Source organism: Podarcis liolepis (assembly GCF_965112155.1).
Source record: "Podarcis liolepis genome assembly, chromosome: W".
Classification (NCBI taxonomy): Eukaryota; Metazoa; Chordata; class Lepidosauria; order Squamata; family Lacertidae; genus Podarcis; species Podarcis liolepis.
In genome coordinates, this window is record NC_139568.1 from 5,690,035 (window position 1) to 5,711,359 (window position 21,325).

Consider the following 21,325-nt stretch of genomic DNA (forward strand, 5'->3'; position numbering starts at 1 on the left):
CTGTGAACTCTTACTGTAGCCGAGTGAGTATAACTCCCTAAAGGAAAAGAACGTGAATAGAGTGAAATCCTTGGGAGGAAAGAAAAACTGCTTACCTGATAAGGGCCTGGGGAGGCCTCGGAACCTCTCCCATTTACCCAAAACTGACTTGCGGAGAGCCCTGCGACGGAGCTAATGATCCTAGTTTAGTTTAATTAAGTTTTTAACTCAAAGTTTTAAGGTACTGAGACCCTGAAATGTATATTTTAAAATCCTTTTTAAGCATCTTGATTATTACCGGGGGAGTTCCAGAGCCTCTGCGGTAATCACTTTGCAGCAATTGAAGAAGTAAACTCACCCCTGCCTCCCCACCACGTTGTCTTTCTTCTCTTTTGCAAATACCTCCTGTCTACTATCTCAGTCAATGCACTGTAGCGTGTTTATTACAACAATAAAGGAATAATTTATAAATTTACAACTTTAAGGTAACAATGGTGACGACCAGGAGCGGCTGCAAAACCTCAGGCTTCTCTCTGAAGGCTGTAAGACCCACCTTTAAAAGAGCCACTCTAAAGAAAGCACAAACAAAAATAACTCGCTTTTACATGAACAGAGCTAAATGTGGGACAAATGAGGAAATGACTGAAATCAATGAGAGTAAGAACAAGAAGGGAAGAGAAATCCTACTCTTTCCTACCAATCTCTCTTACAGCCATAATGAAGGACTGGTTATGCAAAGAAAGGAGTGTACTAAAAGCAGCGACAAAAGCCTAAATATATTGGAAGCACAAAATATCCTCGATACAGCCGATGAAGCATCCCCGAAATTGAAAGCCAAACCCCAAGCTCCCCCCAAACCATCGCTAGACCAAAAAATGGAGGAACTAATGTTAAAACAAATTTCGGAATTGGCCTCGGGAAATATTAAACTTTCGAAAGACTCTTATCCTCATTTCCACGAGCCAAATGATGAGGGTCTCTCAATCATCAAGTGGCTAGTGCTTCTCACTGAGGACATTGAATCCATAAAGTCCTACTTGGACATTTGCACAAAAATTCTTACCATCATGGCTGACTCCTGTAAAACTCTCTGGAGAAAACCCGTCGGAATACCTGCAGAATCGGAAAATAATCATGGCCTCGCCTCCACCCTCTGCAGAAGTGGCCCATTAAGGAAGGGTAAGAAAGCCCGCAGAGCTAATGCTTGTAAAAGGAGATCCAGAGTTGTTAAAAATGTTAAAAAAAGTAAAAACATAAAAAATCTTAAGACAGTGCATTATAAAAAAATGGTTTTCAAAAAGCTTTTTAACCTACTCGAGCGCATATCAGCCTCTGGGACTAGAGGGAACCTGGTGAAGTCTTTAGCCAAGAAGACAGTTAAACAGGATTTGCCCCCAAACGTCTGTGCTGATAAAGCCCTGGATTGTCTAAAACCTTCAGCGCTTGCTCCACCACCAAGCTCTAAGCAAGATTTATTACCCCAAGATCCATGGTCCTACGTTTTAACCATAGACAACTCCAAATCCAATAAGGAGAGCATTCCAACTAATAAGAACTGGAAGCTGGTGTTGCTTCAAAACAAGCTTGTTTTTTCAAGCTATCCTAAGCCTCCAGGACTTTTATCTCAAGAGGACCGCAAAGTCCATCTACTGAACTTCCTTAAAGCATACATGCCAGGTATTTTGAGTAATTCCTCGGATTTGGACCTAGTGGAATATCTATATTTTGATGGCTTGCTTGCCAGGGCAGTGGTTACATTCCATGATCGGAGATTGGCAAAACTGATATATAAACATAGAGAACACCTAAAGACAAGTGGTGTAAAAATATCAAGGATCTTTAAAAATGAGACCTCCCCTATCCCACTACTCCCCAGTTCTGCAACCTCGACTGCAGCACGTCATCAAAAGGCTGAATGCCACACTTTAATTGATTTAAAATCCACTGAGGACTCGCCTAATCACCTTTCAGAGTTACTCACTAATGACCTTCAAAGACCAGACTCTCCCAGGACTTCGTATGAGGAGAGCCAAGGTAACGGGCTCGAAAGCTTTGAAAATAACTTAGTTCACTCCTACTGCGCTCTCCCCCAAGAATCCCAGAACAAAATACTTCATAGACTGAATAACCTTCGTTCTTGTCTGATAAATCTGACGAAGGACCAACTGGGACCACATAACCAAAACATATCTGATTATGTCCCAGACCAGGCTTCACGCTTCTATCGTCATGAGCTGGATTTATGGGTCGAGAAACCCTCCGTTACCCCAGGCCAATTGGTTGCAGTGGAGATGACTCCATTCTCCCAGAGCTTGGAGCCGAAACCTCCCTCCTATAACCCAGCTCGCATGCAATCCATCCCAGAAACAAACCTGGTCACTACATTAGCATGGGATAAAATGAGAGAATTAAATGAGACTGAATTGGGCTCCCCAAATAAAGTGCCCAGCATGGGTGCACCAGGTTGCAACCCGAGCATCCCACACTCCACAAATGTGAGCATACTGAATACATCTTTAAACATCATTGAATTAGCAAGAATACAAGAACAAAACCCAGCAGCCTGTCGGCCATGTCACCTTCAGACAATGGCTGAGATTAACCTACCCCCAATTAAGGAAGCCCGGCACACTGAAGAGAACACTACACCACCTCCAATAAGGAGAACCACCCCGAAGGTGAACTCACCAGGCTCTTGGGAAAAGTTGAGGTACTTAGATGAGGCAGAATTAGGCCACAATCAGGCACCGGAAAAATACCTACGGAAAGGGATAACACACTTCAAAGGCCCGGTGACCACTAATGTCAGTATTCAACAGTCAACAGCTGAAACTATAGAACATTTGGCTAGTTTGCCATGTATGGAGAGCAATGGGCCGGTCCATAAAAAAGTAATCCCTAAAAGCACCTTGGGAAATAATTGACAAAGATCAGACCAGAGACAAACTCCAGCCGGCTCCCTATCTCCGCGGAAATCCGACATCACTAGATATGAACAGACTCAACTCTCACTCACAAATCAAGCAAAAGCAGTTCTTTCCTTGAAAGACGCACCCAACCCATCCCAGAGCCTTAAAATTGTCTCCTGGAATGTTAACGGCTGGGCGACAAAGCAAATGGATCCTGAAGCAATGAGTTTTATCTCTTCCTTCGACATTGTGTGCCTCCAAGAGACCTGGTCCCAACAAAGTATCGCTCTCCCAAATTATTGCTCCTTTAGCTCCTGTGCTCGTAAACTAACCAACAGAGGTCGCCCCCAAGTTGGCCTCGCCTGTCTTATTTCAACCAGCTTATCTCTCACTATTTGCAAGGAAATTAAATCTTCCCCTTACTTTCTCACTGTAAAGATCCATCTCCCAAAGACCAAAAACCCATGGTTGATAACCACAGTATATCTGCCCCCAGTAACTAATGATTCCGACCGCAATGAAAGATGGTCTGAACTTTCGTCTTGGCTCCATGATCTTCAAACAACTAACCCAGGACTTCCTCAAATCCTCTTAGGCGACTTCAATGCAAGAATAGGTCCCAACGACGATGATATAGTATCTCCCGCAGTACTCCTGGACAACCCCCTGCAGCCCCCCTGGGGAAACAGATGCTCTCTTGATCCTATAACAAATGCGTCGGGGAGACTGATGGCCCAATTGGCCATGGAAAACGATCTCTGCATAGCGAATGGTAACATTACTCCCTTGTCCTCGCAGCAATTAACGTGTATCACTTCCCGGGGAACCAGTGTTGTCGACTACATTTTATTGACGCCGGAGCTATTCTCAATTTCTACAAAAATGGAAGTGGCTGAATATTTTGGTGGTGACCACCTTCCATTGACTCTATTGTTAAACCTAACAGAGCCACCTTCAGTCCCATCAAACTATAGAACTATGGTACAAAGCCACCCTGTATACAAAACAAAGAAATGGACAAGCCTCAGCTCCTCTCTTGCCCTGGACATACAAAAATCATTTGATATGCCTGCAGCTCCCTCTGATCCAATCCTGCTCGCTGATCAATACCGGAAATTACTTGATGCTTTCTCAACAACTTACATAACCACCACCTCGCCTACTCACCAACGCCTTTTCTCTGAATCGCCTTGGTTTGACAAGGAATGTAAAGCCCTAAGAAGGCGAATTAGGAAAATGGTCAGAATCATCAAATTTTCCAACGATCCCCAAACCCGCGCAAAGCTCATAGATATTAAAAGAACATACAGAAACATGATTCATCGCAAGAAACAGCAGCACATCCTTGAGGCTTGGTCCATTCTTCGTTCGGCTGTAGAGAGGCATGACTCCCGCTCCTTCTGGCGCTTAGTTAGACCTTCGGCACCATTCAATCCAGCTACCCAGATTTCCGCTGATGAATGGATTGCCTATTATTCAACCAGTTTTGCTTCTCCAAATCTTCTTACAGATCTCCCCCAGTCCCCGTCGGACCTCTGTTCCTGCTCTCTTAGTCCCACTTCCTCAATAAACTTTACCTCAACTCGCATTTTCAACATCATAATGTCAATGCGAAGGAATAAGGCCCCCAGCCCAGACATGGTCCCGTTAGACCTTTTCCTGACTGATCCTCTTTGGTGGAGCGAACACCTGACTCCTGTATTCACCGCTATCTCCTCCGCCCTAGACATCCCCGACTCCTGGAGAGAAGCTATAATAGTTCCTATCTTCAAAGGCGGCCAGCCAAACATCCCTAGGAACTATCGCCCCATCAGTTTATTATCCATCCCGGGGAAAATATTTGCCGCTGTTTTATTGGAGGAACTTCTCTCATGGGTCCAGGAGAGGAACATTTTACCGCTGGAACAGATTGGTTTCCGAAAGTCAGCGTCAACCATGGACCACTGTCTAACTCTCTATCACCTTGCCAGTAAATACACTGCTCCAAGGCAAGGCCACCTATTTGCCGCTTTCATGGACCTGGAGGCCGCCTTTGATTCCATTCCTAGGCAGAGATTATGGTCCAAACTTGCCCATCTGGGAATTGATTCGTACCTCCTCTCCCTAATCATTTCCCTTTATTCAAACACCACAGCTCGCGTCCGAAGTGGTCCAAACGGCTCCCTCACTACTCCATTTCCAACGGCCAAGGGCGTCCGACAAGGTTGTCTCTTGGCCCCTTTATTGTTTAATCTCTATCTTCACGATGCAATTTCCACCTTGAAGCTAGCATCGAAGTACCCTCCTCACTTAGCAGGTCACCCCGTTGCTTCCCTTTTCTATGCTGATGATGCTGTCATCTTATCCAGAACAGCTGCGGATCTAGCAAACGCAGTTAACGCATTTATCGCCTATTGTAAGGCGGAAGCTCTTAATATTAATTATAAAAAATCGAAAGTCCTCCACTTCACTCGTTCCCGCAAACTCAAATTGGAGCCGCTTAAGATCACAGGTGGCTACTTAGAAAAGGTAAAAGCCTTTAAATATCTAGGCGTAATATTCACTTATAATCTCTCCTGGACCACCCATCTACAATCTGCTTTTCTTGCTGCAACCACGACCTCTAACGCCATTGTCCGATTTTACCACCAGAAGGGCGGCAAACACCTTCCAGCAACAATTCAAATATTTTATGCCAAAGTTGTCCCAAAATTATTATATGGATGCGAAGTATGGACTACAGCAATATCAGGTAACTTGGATCGCCCACTTCATATGTTTCTGAGATCTCTTTCCGGCGTCCCGAGATGTGTCTCAGGTGCAGCCCTACGACTCGAGTTCGCCCAGTCCTCAATTGTTAAACGAGCATGGAGCCGAGCCATTTCCTACAGCTTCCACCTACTAACATCGGATGCTCGAATTAGAGGTGGTTTTTCCAATCTGATCCTAAGAGATATTCATAATTCTCCTTGGAAAACTGCAATTAACCTCAAATTCCGCTCTCTTCTCAATTTGAACTGTAAAACTGTCCTTAACTTAGAGTGTATCAGCCCGGTGGCCCTACCTCTAATTAAAAAGAAACTACAGCAACTTGATTTTTCTAACACAGCTTCCTATGCAAGAGGACCGTGCTCAGGCCTAGCCCTAGCTATTCCACCCCCTGAAGGGATCCCTCTATACTGCTTCACAATTTCTTCGGAGGCTAAGCGTAGGGCCTTTACCTGTGCCCGTCTCAACTGTTTTCCTACAGCAGTTCTGTCGGGTCGTTATTCCAGAGTTCCCATTGCAAATAGAACATGCTCTTGTAATGACACGGCCCTGGAGACTATGGACCATGTAATGCTCTTCTGTCCCAACTGGACAGATGAAAGATCTCGGTTTTTAACCCCCCTAGTGAATAAGCTTCATCTCCCAATCCAGCCTTGGATAGTGTCCCTCTTTCTGCAGGATTCTGATTGTTGGATTACCGAAATGACAGCAAACTTCCTGCTTAGTGTGATGAAGAGGAAAGCGGCACCAACGTCTTCTTTAACACCACAGCTACAGTCGATACGCCGCACAACCGAACGAAGTCCCAAGTAGCCTTATTGTACAAGGACAATCAAACTAGGACATATCTGAGGAGCTGAAGGACCCTTTAACGGTCCTCCTCCAGCCTCAACAGTTTTTTTGTTTTTTTGTTTGTTTGTTTAAGTAATCGCCCAGGATGATATCTACCTTTACCTTCCCACCCCTATTTTATGTTGTTATCTCAATGTATATTATGCTATGGCCACACGGCTAATGCAATAAATAAAGAAAGATCTTGGTCTCCTGACCGCTGTTTTGCTCCAATTTGTGGCTGGAATCTCCTTCATTTCTGACTGCAAGTACCCGCGGGCTCTGCCCGACGAGCTGGGCTGTTGAGTAGCCTCACACCCCGGAATTTTCCTCATCAATGCCAACTCACCCATAGAGGCAGAATAGGAAGCCAGCCCTCCAGGACTTGCTCCTCTGCTGCAAACATAGTTAAACTTGAGCTGCAGCTAGTAAGACCAAGCACTGGGCGCCTCTCACAGAATCAAAGGCTAAAATTGGGTCGAGTGCTTCTCTCCAGAATCTCTTTCCAGGATTATGGCTTCACATTGTTGTAATTGCAGAGTCCTGTGCACAGCGGAATGATGAGCAGTACGTGCCACATGCTTAACTTTGCTTTATTTTCAGTTCAATGTTGAGAAATTACAAACATGCATCTTGCCTCTGCGGGAGCAGAGAAGCAACCGTCCTTCTCCTCGGATCAAAGAACACCGAGAGAACAGTGAAAAACAGGAAACCAGTGTACGTCACATCCAGTCTCCCATTCCCGTGGGAAAACCCAACAGTACTCTGACTGTGGAATGTAAACATTGTCTTGTGACAAGCACTTCACTGCACAGTGAAGAGAGCAGAAACCAACATCCTCCCCCTTTCTGTGAACATCACTGGGCAGCGTGTTCGTACAATATCAGTACAAACCCAACTTCTGTACATAGGTACAGTGTTGATCCCTTGATACAATCTTGGACAATACATCAGCAGGAATTTCATTACCTGGCATATAGGACACCGTTACGAGTCCCTTCTGAATATGTTCCCTAGCATGTTGCAACTTCAATTGCAAGTGCTTCGTGCTTTGCTTACAACCTTCCGAATTCAGCAAAGCCAAACATGCTTTGTTGTCCTGGTAAACCTGGATTGGACATTTGACAGGAATTTTCATGTCTTTGCACAATTGTAACAACCATTCACAATCCTTAAGTGAATAAGACAGTGCAGTCAGTTCAGCTTCACAAGTACTTAAGCTAATTGTTGTTTGCTTCTTGCATGACCAATCAAATAGACCCTGATTGTACATGTAGCAAACTCCAGACGTACTTTTCCTGTCTGTTGTGTCACTTCCAAAACTTGCATCTGCAAAAATCTCAAGACCACCAGACTTTTGATTGTTAAATCTCAGTCTGTAATGCATAGTGCCTTTCAAATAGCGTGCTATGCGTTTCAGAGCTTTCCAATCCTTAACAGTGGGATTGTTAACTTGTCTGCTTAGCAAATTACAGCTAACAGCAATGTCAGGTCTTGAACATCTGGCAATGAAGTTTAGCTTGCCTAGCACACTTCTGTACAGTGTAGTGTCAGAAAATGCTTCTTCAGTGTCATCTACCTGATAACCTGTTGTCATTGGTGTGTCTACAGGGTTAGCATCCATCAGGTTCAGTTTGCTTAACACATCAGCAATTTTCCATGACTGGTGTACTAGAATGTTACCACTTTGATCTCTCTCTATTTCCAGAGATAAGTAGTTGTTTACCTCACCAAGATCTTTCATGTCAAAGTGCTCTTTCAGTTGAGCTAGGGCGTTATTGTACATTGTGACATCTTTCCAAAAGAATAAAATATCATCAACATAAAACAAACAATACAGCTTCTTTTGCCCCTCCTCTTTGACAAATACACATGGATCAGCTTTCCCTTGTTGAAAACCTAGAGAAAACAATGCTTCAGTGAGTTTAGTGTGCCAACACCGTGCACTTTGTTTGAGACCATAAAGGGACTTCTTTAGAGCACAAACAAATCCCTGTTTTACCTGTACGCCATCAGGTGGAAGCATATAAAGTGATTCACCTAGAGATCCGTACAAAAACGCTGTATTCACATCGTGGTGACTAACGTGTAGATTCTCCTCTGCAGCTAGCTTGAGCATAAGCCTAATGCTCTCATATCTTACTGTGGGTGAGTAGGTCTCGTGATAGTCTTCACCTGGTACCTGTGCAAAACCTCTGGCTACCAATCTGGCTTTGTGTCTGACTATCTTGCCATTTTGATCTGTCTTCGCTTTGAAGACCCATTTGCTTCCAAGCAGTTTCATTCCTGGAACTACTGGAACTAGCTCCCATGTTTTGTTCCTTTCTAAGGAATCAAGCTCAGCCTTCATGGCATTTAACCATGGCTCAGCTTCCTTAGAATCCAAATCCTGGATTTCTTGGAAACTTGAAGGTTCAAATACCTTCTTGGAGCTTTTAACAGCTGCTACTGCTGTCTTAGCAAATTCATCAGCAAATCTCTTTGGAGGTCTGCCTTTTGTGGCTCTTTGTGACCTGCGAATCAGCCTTAAGTCCTCAACACTTTCCTCTTCCTTCTTAGGAGAAAAGTGACCTATTGTGAACAATGGTTCTTCCAATTCTTGATCAGAGCTTTCAGAGGGTCGCATAGAGGCTTTCGCACTCTTGAAATCCTCTGAATTATCCGATTCAGTTTCAGACTCAGAATCAGAACCTTCATCAGTGGGTGTGGGTTGTTGTGGCTGCTTTTGCTGTTGCTTATCCTCAGTTTCATCACTGTCATCAGGATAACATTGGAAAATTCCCACATTCTCCCCCCACTTGGCATTGTACTCAACACTTCTTGTGAGCTTAATTGTCTTAGAGTCAGTCATCATTATTCTGTAAGAACCTTTCTGATAACCTAGAAAGATACCATGCAATCCACGCTTGCCTAACTTGGAGCTTTGTGGTGTGTGAACCCACATGTTAGAACCAAAAATTTTCATGTGTTTGATGTACGGTTTCTTGCCAAACATCTTCTCATAGGGGGTACAACCAATCGCTGAAGATAACCTGCGATTGTAACTGTAAACAAATCACGAGAGAGATTCGGCCCAATAACTCTCTGGAAGATTGGCATCATGCAGCAAGGTTTTTAACCCTTGAAGCAATGTCTGATTTGCCCTTTCGCAAAGTCCATTCTGCCATGGCGAGCGAGGACTGGACAAATCGTGTTGAATTCCTTTCTCAGTCAGAAAAGCTTCAAACTGCTGAGAAGTGAATTCTCCCCCGCGATCAGTGAAAAGAGTCTTTATCTTCTTACCATGCACATTTTCCAACCAAGCACAGAATTCCTTGAACCTTGGAAAAGCCTCTGATTTCTGCTTGAGATTGTACACATAAATATACCTGGAAAATGCATCAATGAGAACCATGAAGTACCTATTTCCACCCAAAGAGGGCGATAGTGGACCAACTAAATCAGCATGAACAACCTGGTATGGTTCTGTAGCTTGCCTACTAGACACCTTACCTTTCGCAGCCATTTTCACCTTGTTTGCTGCGCATGCCTTGCACTTCATGTGGTACCTGCAGGGTTTAATAGTCATACCTTCAACCAAGGCAGGCATTTTAGATACTGCCTCAAAATGCAAATGACCAAATTTTCTGTGAAAATCGTGAATACATCCTGCATGCAAACTTTTGTTAGAACCTGCAATGCAACAAGTTTCATTCTGCACCACATCATCATAATACAAAACAAACAAACGATCAACACATTCAGCATGCAATACATAATCGTCTTTCTTTGTGATGGTGCATTTCTTGTTCTTGAAGGAAACGTCAATGTTTCGTTCATTCAGCTGCATCACACTGAGTAGATTGTGTGTGGCATCTGGAACGTACAGTACATCTTGTATCGATAAGTCCAAACTGTGAAGTACAACAGTTCCGTAGCCTTGACTGGGGATCGTGTGGTCATCCGCCTGGTGAATCGCACCTTCCTGCGGTGTAAAAGACACGAACAGTCGCTTATCGTTGCACATGTGGTGGGTAGCTGCTGAATCAACAACGAAGAAAGATCTAGACGTCTTCTGGACCTTTGCGACGTTTGGAGTGAAGCGTGAGACCATTGCCTTGTGCTGCGTTGTCCTGGACACTGGACCTTTGCCTTTGCTTTGGCCTTTTCCACGCGATGAGCTTCCGCTGCGCTGCTCTGTCTTGGCCCTGGGATTTCTGCATTCCCTCTTCATATGGCCTAGACGTCCACACGAGTAGCATTTCACTGCCTTCAAAGCTTTGGCGCCCTCTGGTGGTTCCACTGCACTCTGGGATGACGTCTGTGAAGACTCCCCCATACCCATGCAGCTAGCACCCCGGCGATCTGCTTCATTCTGAATCACGGCAGTAACATAGGCTACTGTGAGCTGAGCAGTTGGCTGAACAGCAATCTGAGTGGCAACGGACTCCCAACTTGGACCCAAAGAATGTAGTATCATAAAGGAATACACAGCCTCTGGAAAGGTGAGTCCTCTCTGTTGCAGCTCGTGTCTCAGATTCTGCATCTCCATCAGATGTGTACGCACATCTCCACCTTCAGCAAGAGCCATACCATGCAGCTTGACATAATAGTACATTGAGGAACCAGCTTCTGTCCTCAAGTGAGCCTCTCTTAAAGTGTCCCAAATTTCTCTGGCTGTGGTCTTTCCACGCAACAGACAGAGCTCTTCTGGGGATACTATCAACGTAAGTGTTCCCCTTGCTTTGGAATCCTTAGTAGCCCATTCATCTGTAATTGGAGCTGGGGGGTTGTCTGTAATAACATTAAACAGACCTTCTTTCCGCAGAATTGCCTCTGCATAGAGTACCCAGTCCGTGTAATTTTTCTTATTGAGCTTAGGAATCCCAAAAGCATCAGCCAGCTTTGCATCAGCCATCTCCGCGGCGTTTAATCAAGCTGCGTCACTGCTGCTTTCAAACCTCATTCCAAAAGCACTTGTAAAAAGTACTTTCGCTTTCCCAGCCTCCAAGCCTGTGAGCTTGTGCCTTAGAGCCTTTGCCTGTATCGCGGCAAAACAGCTTTAAAAGTTCAAAGTCCAGCCATAAAACCAATAATTAGGAGCTGGCAGGCTGCCCGGAGCATGAGCACATACCTCTCATCAATCAAACTCGACGCGCAGAGCAGATAACGCCGATCCGTTTCTCTGTCCCTCTGCCGGCATTCCATCCTTCAGTTTGACTGAGTCTTTCTGGGCCCGGAACCAAAAATGTTGTAATTGCAGAGTCCTGTGCACAGCGGAATGATGAGCAGTACGTGCCACATGCTTAACGTTGCTTTATTTTCAGTTCAATGTTGAGAAATTACAAACATGCATCTTGCCTCTGCGGGAGCAGAGAAGCAAACGTCCTTCTCCTCAGAACGAAGAACACTGAGAGACCAGTGAAAAACAGGAAACCAGTGTACGTCACATCCAGTCTCCCATTCCCGTGGGAAAACCCAACAGTACTCTGACTGTGGAATGTAAACATTGTCTTGTGACAAGCACTTCGCTGCACAGTGAAGAGAGCAGAAACCAACAAAATCTGCAATGATTAAATGGGCACAAGACGTTGGACATAATATTATGTTTGCTGACTGGGAACAGTTGTGGACCACAGGTATGAAATTTACGGCATGTAATGCCCTAAGAGAGACTATTATGAAAATGATTTACAGGTGGTACATGACACCAGTCAAGCTTGCAAAAATCTATCACTTGCCCGAAATGTAATGTTGGAAATGTAAGGAAACTGAAGGTACATTCTTTCACCTTTGGTGGACGTGCCCAAGGATTAAGGCTTTCTGGGAAATGATATATAATGAACTGAAAAAGGTATTTAAATATACCTTCTTGAAGAAACCAGAAGCCTTTCTCCTGGGCATGGTCGGCCAATTGGTGTCAAAGAAGGATAGAACTTTCTTTATGTATGCCACAACAGCAGCAAGAATACTCATCGCAAAGTATTGGAAGACACAAGATCTACCCACCCTGGAAGAATGGCAGATGAAGGTGATAGAGCACATGGAATTGGCAGAAATGACTGGCAGAATCCGAGACCAGGGAGAAGAGGCGGTGGAAGAAGAATGGAAAAAATTTAAAGACTATCTACAGAAATACTGTAAAATTAATGAATGTTAAAGGGATGTTGGATTGAAAACAAGCGGTGTTGGTTAAAAGATTAACAAGAATATGGAAATATGGATAGATAATGGTGGATAATATGGATCCATATGGATAATATGGATAGATGATGGCTTTGCATTAGCCATCATTGCTGCTTTAAAACAAGCTGCGTCTGTGTACAGCTGCTTCCAAAAGCACTTGTAAAAAGTACTTTCGCTTTCCAAGCCTGTGAGCCTGTGCCTCAGAGCCTTTGCCTGTACCTCGGCAAAACGGCTTTAAAAGTTCAAAGTCCAGCCATAAAGCCATAAACTAGAAGCTGGCAGGCTGCCCGGAGCATGAGCACATACCTTTCATCAATCAAACTCGACGTGCAGAGCAGATAACGCCGATCCGTTTCTCTGTTCCTCTGCCGGCATTCCGACTCGGCTTCTGGAGTCTCCATTCTTTAGTTTGATTGCGTCTTTCTGGGCCCGGAACCAAAAATGTTGTAATTGCAGAGTCCTGTACTCAGCGGAATGATGAGCAGTACGTGCCACATGCTTAACTTTGCTTTATTTTCAGTTCAATGTTGAGAAATTACAAACATGCATCTTGCCTCTGCGGGAGCAGAGAAGCAACCGTCCTTCTCCTTGGATCAAAGAACACCGAGAGAACAGTGAAAAACAGGAAACCAGTGTACGTCACATCCAGTCTCCCATTCCCGTGGGAAAACCCAACAGTACTCTGACTGTGGAATGTAAACATTGTCTTGTGACAAGCACTTCGCTGCACAGTGAAGAGAGCAGAAACCAACACACATGCCTCCTTCTAATAGCAAATTCATCTGGGGAGACCTGACAGACGGCGGCCAAACACATGGAAAGCACATTTGGTGGTGGGGAATAAGAGGGTGCTGCTCCACAAACCTTAAAAAGCACCCTCTCCAATGGCATGGCACTTGGATGACCCTGTGGTTCTACCCCTGGGGCTGAGGGTGATGAAACAATTACTGAGACAGCTAAAGTGCTGGTGGTGAAAAACCCACTTCAAATGAGACCAAACACGGGTTAGAGCTCAACGTCGAGCCTACCAAGTGGCGATAGCGACGGTGAGGAGGACCATTGTTGCTGGATCTGTTGGTGAAAACAGTACCAGGAGACTCTTTCAGGTGGTTCATAGTCTAACAGAACCACCTTTGCCATCAGGGTGTGATACAGAGTCCAAGATCTCCTGTGATGACTCCTGTCATGAGTTTTCTTGCAGATAAAATTGCTCAGGTTTGGAAAGAGGTAGACTCCACCAAGGTAGGAGGGTGCCAGAGCTCTGCCTAGTCAGAGACATAGGATGGCTTGCCAGTTCCCGGGGCCACGTGGAGGAGGGGGTAGGAGGGAGGGAAACAGACGGAGTATGCATGCGCATTCGACTGCCTAATGGCATCCACATCACCCAGGGGATCACAGCCACAGAGATAAGAAAAGAAGAGCTATCCCATTGTCTGGAGAGGTCACTTACCTGATCACATGGACAAGCCGTTGTCATCGGACCCCAGTGGTGGAAGCGTGCAGCTGTATTGAGGCAGCACCAGGTGCTGAAATTGTGCACCTCTAACAATTTTGTGCCTGGGGCAACTGCCCCTGTGCCCCCGCAGCCCACTATGCCACTGGGTCTAGTCAAGTAAAGTGAAGTTGATCCTCCAGTGTGGGTTACTTTTGTTCAAAGCAAGATTCCTCTGGAGGGAGAGGATGTTGCAAAGTAAGTCAGAGGCAAAGCAGCCCAAAGCCAGGTTCTGTGGTTGCACACATGATTTGCAGTGAGCCAAGGGCTGAATTGCTGCTGTTGTTTCATAGCCCAGAACAGCAGGTGTAGGCGAAAGGTCTAAAGTTGGACAACCAGGTCTTGGTCAAGGCACCCGCTGACCAGCAGGCCATAGAGAAGAGGAACGTCAGCATTTCAACTCTGAGCCAAAAGTTTGGCTTTTGCTATTTTTGGACACCCTTGGTCATGAGCCAAGTGTGATTCTTGAACTGTGAATGCTGACTTTGCCAAATCCATACAGGCCCTTTTCATCTCTCATGCTCAGAAAGTAGCAGCCACAGCTCAGGAGAGGATTTTTCATTTGCTCCTTTTCCATGGGGTGGGGAAAACTCAACACTTTTAATCTTGTCTTATTTTTATGCAAATTGGGTGGTCCAAAAGAAGGAGACTTATATCTGCACCCTCTCTTTAGCACAGATGGCCTGCAGGAGAATTTCCTGTCCTTAAAAGTAAAACTGAACTTTTTTGGCAGTGCAACTGCAGGGAAGGCATTGTCTGCCACGTTTGCATTGAAGGCAGAGCTTGGGGGGGGGGCAGGAATGTTCAGCAGAGGGCAATCAAAATTATCACGGGGCTAGAGCAACTCCCAGATGAGAAGCTAAAACATTTGTGGCTTTCTAGTTTAGGGGGGAAATGAGTAAGGGAGGACACGGTCAGGGGTACACGCATAGTGTAGAGAAAGTGGAATGCTCACAAGGCTGAGGGACTAGGCAAGACCAAGGCTATTTCAAAACCAGTTTTTAGGTGCATGTAGCTTTATGTCCTATAGCTTTTAGCCCAATATTTGTTCAGTTTCTGTTAATTGGTTCTCGTGGGAAACTTGCAGATTCTAGCTTCACACAATTAACTCAAGGCAGTGTCAATTTACTCTTGGCAGAAAGCCAAGGTCTGCTTGACCTAGAAACTACTTACTCTGATTGGTTAACGACCAGCACTCAACTCTGTTATCTGGGAATGCTAGCACAGTTTGGTGTTAGGTGTGTTAGGAGTAAAAGTGCTGTGTATGGTTATGAGAGAGAGAAAGAAAGGATTTATTTTGCTTTGTTTTGTATGCAGAAACTCTGCTGGTTTTATTTTTTCCTTTTAATAAATCCTGTAAATAGTTATTCTGAGTCTAGCTGACTAGTCATTACCGCCACAACTAGCTTCCTCGCTGTGCAGGAAAACTCTACTACGTTTGGGCTAAAGCCAATAGGGCTATGCCTGACACTTCAAAGTTCCATGAATATTGATTGATGGGGAATGTGTGGGGATGTTCTGGGGTGCAGGAGAGGATATATTGTGAGATTATATCCTAATCCAACTTGTGCTAACAAGTTTCCAAAATATCAGCAGAGTTTATAACACTCCCCCTTTTAAGTTCACAACAGTAACGTCTGCACAGGTTCACTAGAACCTCTATAATAATTACTCTGGTAATTTCCCCCTTTTGATCTCTCTTAAAATACAAGACACGACACAGTCTTTATAAAAGTATAAAAGAGTTTACTCACGTTCTGTTCACAATATGATCCCAGAAGGCAGACACGCTTAAAAAGGTAACATACATTCAGAATCTATCTTATAGGAAGATAGTCCTTTTCTCCTCTCTTGGCTGAGAGCCAAGAGGGCATCCTGCTTCTTCGAAAGATGAAGATGAGAGAGGCAAGAGAGAGAGATGGCTGCCTGCCCTGTGCTTTTATCATTTACCTGCACAGGTGAGGCCACACCCACCTCTGGTCACATGCGGAGGAAGTCCGTCCCAGGAAGTTTACCTGCTTGCTGGACAGACATCCCTCCCCATGTTCTAACATGTACACTCTAGGAATGTTGTCATGGACTGCTCCTTTGTTTTACATCCCACAGAATGGAGGCTTATTTGGGGATGGTTTGTGGTGCACAGCCCTGTCTTGCCTTGTCCTTGTGTGTGTTTTTCCCCAAGGGCTTTTTGCTTGTTCACCGGGATCCTTCAGAAGGAAGAGACAAAAGAGGAGTAGTGACATTTTCCTGCAGGTACCATCTTATCGGGGGTCCCTTCTTTGCTATCTTTTCAATGCCTACTTCCTCTTCCTCTTTCAAGAAGCCTTCTAAGGAGAGATTTTTCTTAGTCTGCTTCTGTGTAGGAACTGTTTTTGGATGTTTTGCTTGTTTAACTGCTGTGTCTTTGCTGCCCTGGACTCCTTTGGGAGGAAGGGTGGGATATAAGGATGCCGAGTAGTGCCTCCTGCCCATACCTGAAGGTTTTGTGGAGGTGCCATAGCCTCAGTGTGTCAGCACCTGCATTGCATGCAGAAGGTCCCAGGTGCAGTCCCTAGCACCTGCAGTTAGAAGCTCAATGTAGGTAGGAGCCTCTCTCTGCCCAAGACCTTGGAGAGCTTCTGCCACTCAGGCTGGAAGTGGGCAATACTGGGATAAATGGATCAATCAGGTTTAGGATCAGGGACTTCCTTCTCTTAAATGAGCTACCTTCCCAGGTGGATGAGCCCCACTGCTCATCACTTCCCTCTACAGCACGGGCAGAAACCACCTTCTTGACTGTTGGACCCCCTAGTGGTCTCATCTGCTCAATTGTCCGGAGCCTGGCTGTCAGGGCTGATTCAGCTGCAGTTCAGCATCAAAACTCAGAGATGAGCAGTAAGGTGGACTCTTTCTTCAGAGAGACAAAACCCGAGAGAGAGACTTTTTCAGGTGGTTCACAATTTAGCGGAACCAGCTGCAACATCGGGGCCCAGTACGGGCCACATGTTCTCCTGCAATGATTTTGCAAAGTTTTTTGCAGATAAAATCGCTCAGATTCGGGAAGAAGTAGACTCCACCGTGGGAGCAGGACCGGGGCGGGAGAGTGCTAGAGTTCTGTCTAGTCAAGTTGAGTGGGATCAATTCCAATCTGTTACCCCCGAGGATGTGGACAGGCTGCTTGGACAAGTGAAACCAACCACCTGTCTCCTGGATCCTTGCCCATCCTGGCTTATAAAAGCTAGCCGGGAAGGGCTGGGCGATGGGCTTTGTGGGGTGGTGAATGCTTCCCTCCGTGAGGGAGCCTTCCCAGACCCGCTGAAAGAGGCGGTTATTAAACCGCTTCTTAAAAAACCATCTTTAGATGCGGCCACGATGGCCAACTATCGCCCAGTCTCAAATCTTCCATTCCTGGGCAAGGTGATTGAGCGAGCGGTTGCCGAACAACTCCAGGCACGCCTGGAAGAAGCGGACCATTTGGATCCCTTCCAGTCGGGATTCAGGCCTCATCATGGGACTGAAACTGCCTTGGTCGCACTGGTTGATGATCTCCGGCGGGCTAGGGACAAAGGTGAGAGCTGTTTCCTAGTTCTGCTGGATCTCTCAGCGGCGTTTGATACCATCGACCATAGCATCCTTCTGGACCGTCTTGAGGGGCTGGGAGCTGGGGACACTGTCATACAGTGGTTCCGCTCCTTCCTCCTGGGCCGTGTTCAGAAAGTGGTGGTGGGGGATGAGTGTTCAGACCCCTGGGCTCTCACTTGTGGGGTGCCTCAGGGTTCTGTCCTCTCCCCCATGCTTTTCAACATTTACATGCAGCCACTGGGAGAGATCATCAGGAGGTTTGGGCTGGGTGTTCATCAGTATGCGGATGATACCCAGCTCTACCTCTCTTTTAAATCAGAACCAGTGAAGGCGGTGAATGTCCTGCGTGAGTGTCTGGAGGCGGTTGGAAGATGGATGGCGGCTAACAGATTGAGGTTGAATCCTGACAAGACAGAAGTACTGTTTTTGGGGGACAGGAGGCGGGCGGGTGTGGAGGATTCCCTGGTCCTGAATGGGGTAACTGTGCCCCTGAAGGACCAGGTGCGCAGCCTGGGAGTCATTTTGGACTCACAGCTGTCCATGGAGGCACAGGTTAAATCTGTGTCCAGAGCAGCTGTTTACCAGCTCCATCTGGTACGTAGGCTGAGACCCTATCTGCCTGCGGACTGTCTCGCCAGAGTGGTGCATGCTCTGGTTATCTCCCGCTTGGACTACTGCAATGCACTCTACGTGGGGCTACCTTTGAAGGTGACTCGGAAACTACAATTAATCCAGAATGCGGCAGCTAGACTGGTGACTGGGGGCGGCCGCCGAGACCATATAACACCGGTCTTGAAAGACCTACATTGGCTCCCAGTACGTTTCCGAGCACAATTCAAAGTGTTGGTGCTGACCTTTAAAGCCCTAAACGGCCTCGGTCCAGTATACCTGAAGGAGCGTCTCCACCCCCATCATTCTGCCCGGACGCTGAGGTCCAGCGCCGAGGGCCTTCTGGCGGTTCCCTCATTGCGAGAAGCAAAGCTACAGGGAACCAGGCAGAGGGCCTTCTCGGTAGTGGCGCCCGCCCTGTGGAACGCCCTTCCAGCGGATGTCAAAACGATAAACAACTACCTGACATTCAGAAGACATCTTAAGGCAGCCCTGTTCAGGGAAGTTTTTAACATGTGATATTTTACTGTATTTTTGGTTTTTATGGAAGCTGCCCAGAGTGGCTGGGGACACCCAGCCAGATGGGCGGGGTATAAATAATAAATTATTATTATTATTATTACTCCACAGGCAGGACTAGCCCCAGTTGCCAGAACGGAGGATCTTAGCCTCCTCCTAAGGTAGGGCTATCAGACATCAACAGCTTCTGGGTCTTCCTTTAAGAAGCTCAACAATTTGGGGGTCTTCCTAAAAATAGCTCCACAGCTTTCGGGGTGTCTTGGTTTCTACTTTTAGAAATATGGCATCCCTAGCCTAAGGCTCCTCCTCAGTCGGCTGACTTCCCAACAGTCATGGAGGGGCTCTCTGTGCCTTTTGTTCTGCTCCATGTAATGCCTCCCTTGTTCCTGGGGACAGAGGAGGAGGGGAGAAGGGAACAGTGGACATGGCAGGTGCCTGGGGATCTGTTGCAGCCTCAGCCGCCACCTCCTCCTCCTCCTCAGCTGCCTCAGTCTCACTTAAACCTGTTGCTTGTTTAGCCTCCAAGCCATCTGCTCCCCCTTCTTCTTCTTCTTCTTCTGACCTGTCTCCTGCATCCCACCAGCAGTCTCCTGGCTTGGAGCCTTCCCACTTTGATGCTTCCCTGGGGGGTTCCCTGGCTGTAGCCTCCCGCCATTCCTCCTCCTCTAGCCAGTACCCGACACTAGCTTTGCGTGCAGGGGAAGCCCCTAACTCACTGAGGGTTTGAGACCCATCAACTCCCCTCACCTGGTTAGCCTGCCAGTTGAAGCCATTCCTGGGGTGTGGCTGCTGCTGCAGGCTGACAGTTTCTAAGAGCCGCAGGTGAGAGCTGTAGTGACCAAAGGTGGACAAACTACCCCAGAAGGAGCACAATGTGCCCCCCACCAGAGGTACTACCCCTCCCCTCGCACCCTTGAGTCGTGAAGGACAGAGAGTGGAGAGTTGAATGTGTGTAGAAACCAGCCTCCCTTAGGAAACCAAAGTTTACATTCATCACTCCACCCACTTTCACCTGTGGCCCCTTCCACCACAGGCACACGGCCCCTGGAAGGCTTCCCAGAGGAGAATATAGCCCTTAAGACTGAAAAAGAGTCCCCAACTCCAAACTAGTGACGAACTTCCATTGATGGCTCCAGCTGGATGTTGAAATCTCCCTCTAAGCTCCTTCTCAGATCCATGTTCCCTTTCAACAACTGGCTTCCTCCTGCAGGTCAGACAGTCCCCTCAGTACAAGGACCCATTGTTTCTCCATGTGCATTTTCAGCAGCCTCCCATGTGACTGCCAGTGATATCATTTTTCCCATCCTCAGATTTTGCCCCACCCCCGGCAGCCTAAAATTCTGTTCCATACATGCCGGGTGGATAAAACGACTAATTCATGTCATGTCTAACTGGTTTGAGCGAAAGGCTTCTCAGAAGCTAGGGCATGTCATAAAATACGGCAATGTACAAAAGCGGGTGGAGGGTGGACATTAAAATCAGTCCAAAGAATTCAAATGTCTGGGTGCTCAAGAAATGTTTAAATGATAGTACAGAGCTGTTGTCATAAAAAAGGTCTTCAAGAGATGCCTGAAAGTCAGCGTTTCATTACAGATCAGCCTTCTCACGGATTCAGTCACATGTGCAGACAGCTCAACTTCTGCAACCAATGACCTCCTGCAGAGTGTAGCCACAAAAGAGAGTTTTGGGAGGACTGGAGGACAGGCTTGCAGTTCATTCAGGGCAGAAGCAATGGGAGAAGGGCCATAGCTTAGTGGTAAAGCAGCTGCTTACATGCAGAAGCTCTCCGGTTCAATCTGTTGTATCTCCAGCTAGAATGTCCTCTGTCTGAAACCCTGGAGAGTTTTTGCCATCCATTGTGGACACCACTGAGCTAGATAGAGCCATAGTGGGACTCAGTATAAGGCAGCCTCCTATTGTCCCAGCAACAAGCCTTTGCCACGCACAGAGGACTCCTTAAAGACATGAAATAAATAAAGCTGCCCTGGAAAGGGATGCTGAAAATTAGAAAGCCCTGGGACAACAAAACACTCGGACACAGTGCCTTTAAAGCACGGACCAGGGCCTAGGAAGCATGGGGCACCAGGTACCTGTGGCTGAGCCTTGAGAGACTGCTGTCCAAGGTGCTGAAGGGATTGAATACAAAGATGCAACTGTTAGCATGTCAAGGGGCATGATGGTGCTTTGAATGCATAAAGCAGATGCGGCCTAACTTGCACAGTTGCAGAATGAACTGAACTGAGCTGGAAGAAGCAGGACTACATGGGATGTAGAACGCTATACAGGAAATGGCTCGGGGTGGCCCACTGGGAGAGGCACATGATGCAAAAAGCGGCAGTTCCAACCCATTCATGGGAAAGAGAGCTCTGAAATCCTGGAAAGCAGCTGCTGGCTGTGGCAGACCATACAGAACTAGATGGCCCAGTGGTCTCACTGGGTTTTCAAGCCAGAACACAGCTTCAGCGCCCCCAGGACAAACCAATTTTTAATTCCCCAAACTCTTACTAATCAG

The 21,325-nt window shown here is 46.4% G+C and overlaps 1 long non-coding RNA gene across 1 annotated transcript in view; it reads right to left on the minus strand.

Annotated features, from left to right (window-relative positions):
* Positions 1 to 21,325, minus strand: part of LOC310697728 — a 984,178-nt gene that overhangs the window by 440,817 nt on the left and 522,036 nt on the right. The window lies entirely within an intron of this gene.